This window comes from Pteropus medius, unplaced genomic scaffold, assembly GCF_902729225.1.
Source record: "Pteropus medius unplaced genomic scaffold, Ma_sr-lr_union100, whole genome shotgun sequence".
NCBI lineage: Eukaryota > Metazoa > Chordata > Mammalia > Chiroptera > Pteropodidae > Pteropus > Pteropus medius.
Genome location: NW_024344437.1, coordinates 2,708,377 through 2,720,876, shown reverse-complemented (window position 1 = coordinate 2,720,876; position 12,500 = coordinate 2,708,377). Strand labels below are relative to the sequence as shown.

The 12,500-nt window shown below is 39.8% G+C and overlaps 1 protein-coding gene and 1 pseudogene across 5 annotated transcripts in view; both read right to left on the bottom strand.

Moving 5' to 3' along the window:
* SPART (spartin) overlaps window positions 1–12,500 on the bottom strand; it is a 65,562-nt gene that overhangs the window by 28,678 nt on the left and 24,384 nt on the right. The gene's annotated exons all lie outside the window — the stretch shown is intronic.
* Window positions 2,262–2,382, bottom strand: LOC120610786 (uncharacterized; annotated as a pseudogene).

Here is a 12,500-nt window from a genome sequence, read left to right as displayed (position 1 = left end):
GACCACATAGCATCTGGAAATGTCCTCTATCTTGATCTGAATGGTGATCAGACTTTTAAAAAACATTAGGCTATAAATTTAAGATTAGTGCACTATGTGCACTTTATGTTATCTCTTAATAAAATAAAGCCATAACTCACAAAGACAAAGAGGGAGGATGAAGAGTCAGCAGTGCTCTTTGGTTCTGAAAAAGGACACGGACAAATGGTAACACAAAACATCAGAGAAAGCTGAAATACAAGCTGTCAGTGAGGAAATTAGAGAAGCAGCTCCATGTACAGCACATCACAGAACCTCCAAAAGGCATAGAAATTGATGGAATCCAATGTTCCTCTGGAAGAGGGAGTAGAGGTAGTGCTAGGAAAAAAAGGACTGATTAAAAGCTAATTTACAAACTAAGACCCTCAGATCTCTCCTATACCAAGCACCCATTTTTCTCCAGCTCTGAAAGAAGACTGCATGACTTAATTCAAAAGAACAAAAATGTTTCTGGACAAGAGACTTATCAGGTATGATTAACAGTAAATACCAAAAGCAGAAGGATAAAATGAAAAATTACATATGGAATACTGAGACCCCTAGCCTTCTTTCTCCAGCTTGATTCTTAAGTGTTCTGGCAGCTACGTACATCTCCAGAAAGAAAACTGGAAGGGTCTTCTTCTCTGTGGCATCTGATCATCACCAAGAGGGAAAACCTAAAAATACTGCCACTATCTTTTTCCCCAAGGAAAGCTCTATAGGTAACTAACTCCTGAGAGAAGCCGCAGTTGATACGTTCTACCTATCCCAGAGATTTTCCAATTAGCTTCCTAGTGCTACAATCTTATATATAAGCAGACAGCCAAGGATCACAACACATATGAGAAAAATATCTAGTATTAAAGAATGAGCAATGCAATTTGGTTGATATAAGCAATATGCAGGGAGAAGAAAACTTCAAAAAAAACCTGTATCTATGCCAACATAAAGAAAATACTGCATCCATAAAATAAAAACAGGATACACACACACGCAAATACATTCAAATAACTAAAGGAGTTTTTAGAAATTATATATAAAATAGTTGGAAAGAAACTCAATAAAGAGATGAAAACACAGGGTTATAAATTATAGAAAATGACCACAAAGCAGAGTAAAAGGACGAAGAGATGAAAAGAAGGAAAGAATAGATTGGAAAAAAAAAAAAAAATTAGAGAGGACCCAGTCCAGAAGGGCCGCCTGATTAACAAAACTTCTGGGAATACAGAATAGATTTTAAAAAAAGAGTTCAAATAATTCGAAGACTTTCCCAGATCTGGAAAACATGAATTCCCAGATTTAAAAAGACCAATGGTCCAAGGATAAGAAAAGACCTATAACTACAGGGAGTGGACCATAAAATTTGAAAACATTATGCTCAAAGGGGTCATCTTAAAAAAAGTGAGAAATATGACTGCTAAGGAACTTCTCAAAGACAACAGAAGTTAAAAGAAAACAGTACAATTAATCCATAATTCTGAGTGAAAATAACTTCCAAACCCAAAATGATTGATCAGATATTACATCTGTCGCTTGCATTTCATGTTTGGTAAAAGGAATACCATGGCTGGTGATGGGAGTTTCCAAGATGACAATGATGCAACCAGTTCACACTAGAGTAGATGACAGAACTCTAAAGAAAATTTCTTCAAGAAATTAAAATTGGTAGATTACCTAATATGTTTCTAAGTTTGTAGAAGAGAAACTGTGGGAGGACTCAGTTTAATCAGTGGTAAGTACCTGGAAAACTAAGAAAATGAGGACAATTATTAATTACAGGGAAAATAACATGCTGAGTTAGAAAGAAAAGGTAATCAAAATGCACTGCATGTTTCAGTTTTGATTAGTGTCATAGTAATGCAAATAATGAATCTCAATACAGGTGAAAGTATGCTACAACCACATTGAGAAGGTGGGAAGATGGACAGAGAGAAAGTTTGTGCCATGTGGTACAAAGGATGAGACTAAAACTTCACCTTTTCTACAAGAAAGTTACTGGATAATGCCTAAAATTGAAAAATAAAAGGTAGAACTATAAGCATCCTGTTTAGAAATTTAGATAGAAACATCAAAAGAACTGAGTAAGAAAAGTGATATTAAGCTGCCTTTGAATGGAAGGGGTAAGGTTAGGATGATGGTTTCCACTGCAAGTCTTATAAAAAATTTTCTTTTTTTTTTAGGTGAGGCAACCCTTGGTTGACCTCACAGACTGCAATCCCTTATTTTTGATTTTTCATTTTTTATGCCTATAGCACCTGGTCTTCTTAGGTAGTCTCTCCCATCCAAGTACTAACCAGGCCCGACCCTGCTTAGCTTCCGAGATCAGACAGGATCAAGCTTGTTCAGGGTGGTATGGCCGTAGACTAAAAAATTTAATTCTTAATACAATGTGCAGGATAAAAAAAAAATTAATTACCCATTTAAATCAGTAAACAAAGGGTTAGACATAATTTTCTTAAAAAATTATAATGTGAATCACATACGTAATTTAAAATTTTCTAATAGACACATTAAAGAAGTAAAAACGGGACTTTGAGGTCAGGATGGCAAAGTAGGTAAACACTGTGCTCACCTCCTTCCACATCATCAAAATTACGACTACAGAGCAGCCATCATTGAGAACCACCTGAAATCCAGTTGAACATAAGTCTTATAACTAAGAATAAAAAGGAGCAGCCATGTCGAGACTGGTAGGAGGGGTGGAGAGGAGGAACGGGCTGGTCCCACACTCATTCATGATGGCTAAAAGTTGGGAGGGATATCTCAGCTATGGAGGTGGTGCCTGAGGAGCAAGGGTCCCAGCCCCGCACCGAGCTCCCCAGCCCAGGGTTCCAGTGCCAGCAAGAGGGGTCCCCATAACTTCTGGCTGTGAAAACAAGCAAGGATTGTAGCTGAGAGGGTTGTGGCTGAATGAAATGGAGGGCTGCTGGAGACCTAGGTGTTCTTGTTAAAGGGCTTGGGCAGGAATTTAACAGCTGATGGACTGAGTTGCTTTGGGCTCCAGAGCTGGGGGCAGCAGTTTGAAAGCTGTGATGGAAATATGGGAAGGAATTGAATTGTCTGGCTTCAGGGAAAGGGCTGGAAGGGCACTTTTCTCCTAAACAGAAATTCTGGCAGAAGCCATTTTGTTCTGTGTGGAGCCCTTCCTCAACCCAGACGCAGGCCCAGGTGGGCTCCAAGTCTGAGTTTACATGGCCCTAATTAACATCGTTTGCCCCACCTTGGTGATTCTGAGACCCCACCCCACTGAACTTGCAGACCCACCCAAGTAGCTTCCAGCAGTTTTTCCATACAAAGGGCATGCCCTGGCTTGCATTGGGGACTTTCCTAAAATCTCTTAAAGGTTCACAAACACCAAACAAGCAGTGGCTGGCCTCACTGTGCCCCATTGCTCTTGCTATGCAGCCCCAAGCCCTGGACTAGTGACAGCCAGCCTCGGTTCACATGTTAGCCTCTCCCAGGCACCTCAAAGCCCAGCACAAGTGGCAACTATCTGCAGATCACTTTGTAGCTCACACCAGGTGGACCCAGGCAGGGCACAGGCAGCAGCAGCAATTAGCCAGCATGAGAGTCCCCCCACCCCCAAGAGGCCCCAGGACCAGCACACTCAGCGGTTGGCTTCAGACAAGACCAGAGCACGACCCAACCACCTCCATAAACAACACACCCAAAGGGCAGACTGGGCAGGCACGAGAGCCTTGCTAAAGTGAATCCTGCTCCATGGGGTCAGCCCCTGAACAGCTCCTCTACTATAGTCACAGCCACTCCTCACAACCAATCAGCCCAAGGACCAATCCCTCCTACTTGCTGTGTAAACAGCAATCAAGGCTCAACTACCACAGGAGGGCACACATGACCCACATAAGGGACACACCTGCAGCACCAGATTCAGGTGAACAGGGAGACTGCTCCAATGGACCACACAGGACACCTACTACATAAGGTTACCCTGACAAGACATAGTGGCTATACCTAATACATAGAAACAAACACGGGCTGGGGGGCAGTCAAAATGAGGAAACAAACATGTCCCAAATGAAAGAACATGACAAAACTCTAGAAAACAAACAAAACAAAACAGAGACAAGCAATCTACCAGATGTAGAGTTCAAAACACTGGTTATATGGATGCTCAATGATCTCGGTGAGAACTTAAATAAAAAGGAAACAAAAATGGAGATAGAAAACAACAAAAAAGCAGTCAGAAATAAAGAATACAGTAACTGAAATGAAGATTACAGGGAATCAACAGTAGATTAGATGAAACAGAGGGTCGAGTCAACAATTTAGAAGGTAAGGTAGCAGAAAACACCCAGTCAGAACAGCAACAAGAAAAGAGAATCCAAACAAACCAGGATGGTTTAAGTGGCCTCTGGGTAACATCGAGCATACCAACATTCTCATCACAGAGGTACCAGAAGAAGAAAGAGAATATAAAATCGATTTGAAGAAATCATGACAAAAAACTCCCCTATAAGCCCATGAAGCACAAAGTGCCAAAAAATATGAACTCAGAGGCTCACACCAGGACACGTAATTAAAATGCCAAACATTAAAGACAAAGAGAATCTTAGAAGCAGCAAGAGAAAAAGCAATTAGGTACCTACAAAGGACCTCCCAAAAGACTGTCAGCTGATTTCTCAACAAAAATTGCAGGCCAGAAGAAATTGGGAAGAAATATTCAAAGTGATAAAAAGCAAGAACCTACAACCAAGATTACTGTACCCAGCAAGGCTATCATTTAGAATCGAAGGACAGAAAAAGAGCTTCCCAGACAAGAAAAAGCTAAGAGAGTTTATCACCACCAAACCAGTATTACAAGAAACGTTAAATGGACTTCAAACAGAAGGAAAAAGAAGATAAAAATGTGAATAAAATGGCAATAACTATATACCTTTCAATAATAACTTTAAATGTAAATAGATTAAATGTTACAATCATAAGACAAAGGGTGGCTGAATGGAAGAAAACAAGTCCCATACATATGCTGCCTAGAAGAGTCTCACTTCATACTTGAAAGACACAGATGGACTAAAAGTATACAAGATGGAAAAAGATATTTCATGAAAACAGAAATAAAAAAAAAAAAAGCTTGGGTAGCAATATTATATTAGACAAAACAGAGTTTAAATAAAAGGCTATAACATGGGACAAACAAGGAACATAGTCGATAATATTGTAATAACCATGTCTGGTGTTAGATGGGCACTAGACTCATCACAGTGATCACTTTGTAAGTTACATAAATGTCTCATCACTATGCTGTACACTTGAAACTAATATAAAATTGTATGCCAACTATAATTGAAAAATTAACAAAAAAACAAAGAAACTTCATACCCTGAGGGGAACTTGCTCAGCAAACAAGGGGACGTGCTCCCGTGTAAGGGGAATTACTGTATGAAAAGATCCATATAATAAAATAGTTGTTCAGAAACCCTAAAAAAAATTTAAGACCTTTGTTAAAAATGTATATAGCCTGAGGCCCCAGATGCACATTTTGACTCGGAATGTGTGTTTAGAAGGCCCAGGGGATTCCATTGGACATGCCACCCTCCTCCACTTCATATCTGGAACACCAGGAAGTAAAGAGGCACTGCCTTAATTTGTTAAAACACTAGAGCCTTGTATGAAGCCTGTCCTGCTGTCCCTGTTTAATAAGTTAGATGAATAAATGACTACCATCCCTTACATGCCAGGCACCATGGTGCAGTCTCAGAATGTAAGTTGATAAGCCAAAAGACCAGGTAAGCCACAGTACATAGTGTCTGACATCTAGTAGAAACTCTGTGAATGGTACATCAATAAATATAGATTATCTCCGCATCAGGCAAAAATGTAAACATAGTTTTTGAAAGTGCCCTGACAGAGGTGGACATGGGATGTTATTAAGTCACACAGGAAAGATGCTGACGCTGTTTTTCCTTCTCCAAGATCACCCTGAAGGCCCACATTTGCCCATGGCCAGAATTGCTACTTAGTCCTTCTCTTTGCCAACATCCTCACTTCCACACTCCAGTTAAATAGTTCTTGGGTAGCCACCTCAGGCAAAGGAAACCCACCCCCAGGCTTCCAGATACCTAGAGATTTTAACCCTTTTCCCTTTTAGGAAAAAAGAGCAGCTTGCTGCCAGTGTTAACATCAGACATAAGAATGCTAAGCTTTCTAGGATTTGACATTTTCAGCAATTGAGAATTACTGTATCTTGTAAAGGGAAATACCACTACTAAAAACAGGATGCTATAAATAGAATGATGTCATTTGTTTCCAAAGACTATGGATATACTAGAGCAATGCGAAAATAATAATGAAAGCGACCTAGTTCATGGCAAGCTTGGGGGTAAGGTTAGGACTGTAATCTACAAGTTATCTAGGGGTAAACAGCACAGCCACAAGCACCACCGGCAAGTATTCTTGGGGCACACAGGACTCGGGTGAACAGAAGATGTGAGAGGATCATCAACTCCCTCAGGACCTGAGAACTGAGGACCCAGAGAATGAACTGGAAGCTGTACAGAAAGAGAAGGAGGGAGAGAGGGAGAGAAGAGGGGAGAGAGATGGAGAGGGAGGAGGGGGACGGAGGGAGGGAGAGAATACAAATGAGATTCCAGGTTGGAGGGACACCATGATAAGAGTATGAGGTGCTTGGGGAGATGGGAGCCATGTTGAGAAATATCCTATAACTTAAGGAATTAGGTCTCTACCCCTTAAGTACTAGAAAGCCATCTGAGAATATTAATCAATTTTTTTGTTTTGACTAAATTAGTGTGAATGAGGTGAAAATGGATGAGAGGGCAACATATTAGAGCAAGGAGGTCAGTAATAAGGTTCCCACAATCACCAAAGCCAGGACTGATGGTGTGTACGAGGGCCCTGGTGTTGGGGGTTGGGACGAGAAGGGACGGATGGAAGATAATGCATCTAGGAGGTAGAACTGGCACAGTCCATGGCAGTATTTTAAGAATTTCCCAAAAAACATTCCCATGTTTAGTCCTCTGCCAGTTTCACACCTGCCAGCTGACATATGTATCATTATCTTACCATGGCTTTCCTGAGAGGGTACAAAATGCAGGATCAATGTCATAAACACAGCCTTCTATGCCACAGAGGTTAGGAAGGTGGAACAGACTTACAGCGATCCTGACAGTTGCTGATGCCTGGCTTTCTTCTCACTCATCACCTCTGGTATGGACCCATGGGTTGGCCCAGAAAACTTAAGTAGTATAACGAGGAGGCTGAGTGCAACCCTCTGTGCTGCTCCTCGACAGCCACACAGCTCTGGCTTTGACATTTTTGTTCACTCAGTTTCAGCTTGGGCCAGTCTGCTTGCCTGCTTTGAGAGGATTCTCAAGGCTGGGTCCGGCTCTCAGTGTCTGCTCAACCTGCATCCTTGTTCATGGGCCTTGTCGGAGCTCCTGCTGGTCCTTACCTCTGGGGGAGATGACATGACGGTGCCCAAGATGATGGCTGTAATGCACTGAGGTCACCCTGGTTGGTAGTGAAGGACGGGTCATCTCATACCCTGTCCTAACCAATGGCTTAATGTCAATCCTGGTCCTCTGTACCCTAAGTATTCAGGCCACAGTGTCACCTGGTCCCCATCCTGATGCAGTATGGATTCCACTGAACTCTTCTCTCTGGCTTCCCAAGCCTTGCTTGCCTGAGAGTTTCTACCTGCCACACGAAAGGAGCTGGCGGATCTTACCCTAGGCTGCGTGGCTCTCCACCTTTTCTCACGGCCTGCCTACCAGAGATGAGATCTGTCACATTTTCGGACTCAACGAATTCTGATTTATGTCAATCTAATTCAACAAGCATTCATGGAGGAACCACTGTGTGCCAGTCACTGTAACAGGCACTGAAGACAATACACACAACAGTTCTAAGCATCCAGAAGGTCATCAACTAAATGAGGGCATATAAATACAACCAACCAATTACGAAAACGTAAAATGACATAACTGCTAGATAGAATGCAAACACCATGTAATGGCAGCATCAGGGGAAGAGGATATGATGATTTTGATTGGCAAAGATTTAAGAAGAATGGATTAAGGAGGTTTCGCTTGTTGTTTTTCATCAGCTCTGCTAAGGCATAATTTACGAGCAATCAAATTTAAGTATAAAGTTCACTAAGTTTTGATAAATTTGTACACACTCATGAAACAAAAGCCGCAATCAAAATATACTATTCCATCACCCAAAAAGTTCTCCTTTGTTCTTTTTAATCAAGTCTCACTCTTGCCAAGATACCACTGATCTGCTTTGTAGCAATACAGATTTATCTTTCCTAGAGTGTGTATGAATGGAATCATATAGCATATACTCTTGTCTGGCTTTTGTTCAGTAGGTCTGAAGTTCATTCATATTCCCGTGACAGCACTTTATTTCTTATTGTGAATATTCTCATTGAATGTATATGTTGCACCTGGTTTATTCATTCACATGTTGATGGACATCTGGGCTATTTGCAATTGTGATCTATAGTAATTAAGGCTATCATGACTATTTGTGTACTTATGGGTATGTGCTTTGTGGATCATATATTTTCATTTTTCTTGTGTAAATACCCAGGAGTAGAATTGTTGGGTCATGCGGTAAGTTTCTGATTAACTTGGTAAAAAACTGCTAAATTTTTCAAAGCAATTGTAATCATTTTATATTCTCATGAGCAATGTGTGAGCCCCACTGGTCCATATATCTGGGAACTCTTGCTTCTGGGTCTTATTTGCATTTCTGACATGTAAGTAGATGTCTAGTCATATCTCATTGTGGTTTTAATCTGAATTTCCTTATGATTAATTTCCTTATGATTAGGTTTAACAGCTAGCTACTCATGTGTTTACTGTCCAAATATCTTTTTTTGGATTAGATGGCTGTTCAAATATTTTATTATTGAATTGTAAAGTTTTTTCCCCCCACATATTCTGGATATAAGTTCTTCTTTAAAATACTTATAATGGTCTATGGCCATGCCACTCTGAACTAAGCCTAATACTGTCTGATCTGGAAGCTAAGCAGGGGCGGGCCTGGTTAGTACTTGGATGGAAGACCACTTAGGAAGAGCAGGTGCTGTAAGCGTAAAAAATAAAAAATAAGGGAGAAAATATTATGTGGCTTATTTTGTTGTTTGCTATTTTCTTAAGGTGTCTTTTAAAAAGCAGAGTTTACATTACAATGTGGTGTATTTTTTTCAATTTTTCTTTAATGAGCATTCATTGTCTCAGTTAAACACCTTTGTGAATTTCAAAGTCACAACGGTTCATTTCTTAAATTTTCTCTAGTATAATAATTTTAACACTTCTAGTTTAGATTCCGTTGAATGATTTTTTTTGTCTACATCATATAGTAGGAGTTGAAGGTTATTTATTTTCATATCAATATCATTTTTTCCTGCCCCATTTCTTGAAAAGTCTATTCATTCTCTACTGAATTCCTTTTACCTTTTTGCTGAACATCAAGCAGCCACATATGAGTGGTTTTATTTGTGAACTCCCCTTTTCGTTCCCCTGGGCTATATATCTATTCTAACTCTAATACTGTTTTGATTATAGGAGCTCTGTAGTCAGGGTTGAATTTAAGCTGTTTAAGCGGTAGTAGTCCAATTTATCCTGCCTAAAATAAGCTCCTTTGAATTTTTAATATATATTTTAGAATTTGCTTGTCAATGTCTACACATGAGATTTTCACTGGGTTTGTACTGAATCAATAGATCAATTTGCTGAGAACTGAGGTCTTAACTGTATCAAATCTGTAACATATGAGCATATGTATTAGTTTGCAAAGGCTCCATAACAAAACACCACAGGCTGAGTGGCTATAACAACAAAAACTCATTTTCTCACAGTCTGGAGGCCCACGATCAAGGTGAGGGCAGGTTTTGTTTCTCCCAAGGCCTCTCTCTCCTTGGCTTGTACACAGTCATCTTCTCACTCTGTCCCCACATGGTCTTTTCTCTGTGGACACTCATCTCTGGTCTCATCCTGGATTAGGGCCCATCCCAACGGCCTCATTTTAACTTAACACCCTTTTCCAAGTCCCCATCTCCAGATACAGTCACACTGAGGTAGCAGGTGCTAGGGCTTCAACATACGAATTTTGGGAGGACACAGTTCACCTTATAACCATACACAAACCATTTATTTACATTTGTTTTTCTTAGCAATACTTTGCAGTTTTCAGTGCATGGATCTTGTTCATTTGTTTGGTGAATTTGTCCCTATTTGTATTTTAATGCCATTGTACATGTTTTTAAATTTCAACTTCTAGTTGTTCATTGTTAGCATACAGAAATCCAGCTTTTTTATACTATCCTATCCTATGGCATTGCTCAATTCTTTTTACTTCTAGAAGCTTTTCTAAAGATTTCTTAGAATTTTCTACATAATCACACTGGCTGCAAGCAAAGATGTTTTAAGGTTGTCCTTTCTAATCTACACGCATTTTATTTTTCATTCTTACTGTACTAGGTATGTATTAAGTTTTAGGGACAGATGGAAACCGAGGCACAGAGATGAAGATACAGACATAGATATATCTTATCCTCAGGGAACTTTCATTCTAGTAGACACAACAGAACATATACACAAATAAACATAATAAATTCAAATATAAGCAATTATATAAAATAAAGAAAACCAGGGAAATATATAGTAAAATATCTGGTCCATGGGCGGGGATGTGGGCTACTACCCTAAACAGGCTGCAGCAGTGAGCAGGAGCTGGCCAGGGGACGATCGGGAGTGGCGAAGAATGACAGCAGCATTCCAGGGAAGGGGACTAGCAAGTACCAGGCCCAGAGTCAGGAATGAGCAAACAGAACACTAAAATGTTCACAAAGCAAACAGAATAAAACCAAGAACGGTTAGGGTAGCAAAGAAAAGTAGAATGGTTGTGAGCCCTCGTTCCATCCTCCCTCAGTAAAGGGTCCCTTGAGCATGCAGCAAGCCAAAGTGCATCCTTATAAAACCTGGGTGTGTGGGGAGATGGGTAGGGGCCTCCTGTAGTGCCCAAAACATCACTAGAACATATGTGACAGATAAAAGACCAAAGGCAGAGGTGCACAGAGCTTACGGATGGAAAGCGAATGGCCTTTGGGAGCTGGTGAGGAAGACAAAATAGAATGAATTTAAAAAAAAAAAAAAAAAAAAACGCTTGAAAAAAATAAGGCACAAGTATGTTATCCAGAAGCGTTGAATTATAATACCTCCAAGATGTTTCTTTCATTTCATTTCATGTGCTACTAATGGAGAAAGATAGAAGGCATAGTTTGAAGGGTGTAATGGTTTAGTTTAAAAGGTTTCAGCTATGTCTGGAGCTTAATCACAGTGGATCAGAGCTTTATAGAAAAAAAGTATCTCTTTAAGAACACTGATCAGATCAAATATACTCAATAAATACAATTCTTGTATGATTTGAAGTAGTTTATTTTAAAGTGATATAAAACTTGACAGAAATCTGTTCTAAAAACTGTAAAGAATACTGACATATTGTATTAATTAGAGAAAAACAAGCAACATATCTTTTAAGATGTGAAACAAGTTGTCCAAAGAATTAACTGGATGAATTAATAGTGAAAATTCTTAGGCTTTGCATATCATTATTTCCCCAGTACCAAGCCAATTTTATGTATATGAAGTAGCCACCTTTGTAAGTATATTCACTTTTAGCAAGGTTCCATTAAAAACAAACAAAAACATCTTCAGGTAGCTAAACTAAATATACACTTGAAAATATTTTATGATGGAACTACTTGGCTAACCCATAGTAAATAGAAGATGGGTTTTAAAAGTAATTCCTTGCAGATACTTTTTAAATAACCATTTTACACATGAAGCTAATTTATTATACACTAAAGCAGTGATTCTCAAAGGGCAGCACCATTTCTTGGCTGACGGGGTAGAAACATATCAAATCGCCAAGAACTTTTCAGAATACAACACTATCCACCACCCTACGCCCTCCCCACCCCAAATCCTGGAGTAACATTCTAACATATATCCCTTATTTAAAGCATTCTACAGATTTTAATTTCTAATAAAGTAAATATCATTTTTTAATACCCCACATAAACAAAAAGCTCTTTGGGGTCCTTTATTTATTTATTTTCAGAGTAAAGGAGTCTTGAGACCAAAAATGAGAAAACCACTGTGGTTTATCCCTGGGCATGACTGGTTTCTTGCTCTGACCTAGGAAACAAGCATAGTTAGCACTGCCGGTGTATTAATCAGCATAGCTAGTATCGTTAGTTAGCATAGTAAAGCTTAGATAGCACTGTTAGTATTGTTGGTGTAGTCAGTAGGTCACAATGTCACATGACTTGCAGCCATCTCTGCTGACCAGAGGCCCCGTATTGGCCATTACAAGCTCCTGACCCCCACTGGCCAGCACAGCTTCGCCAGGTGAGGCTGGGCTGGCACATTCTGACTGGGACAGAGGTGGCTGTCTAAGTCATCAATCAGCAGGGCTCCTCCGGCCTCCAG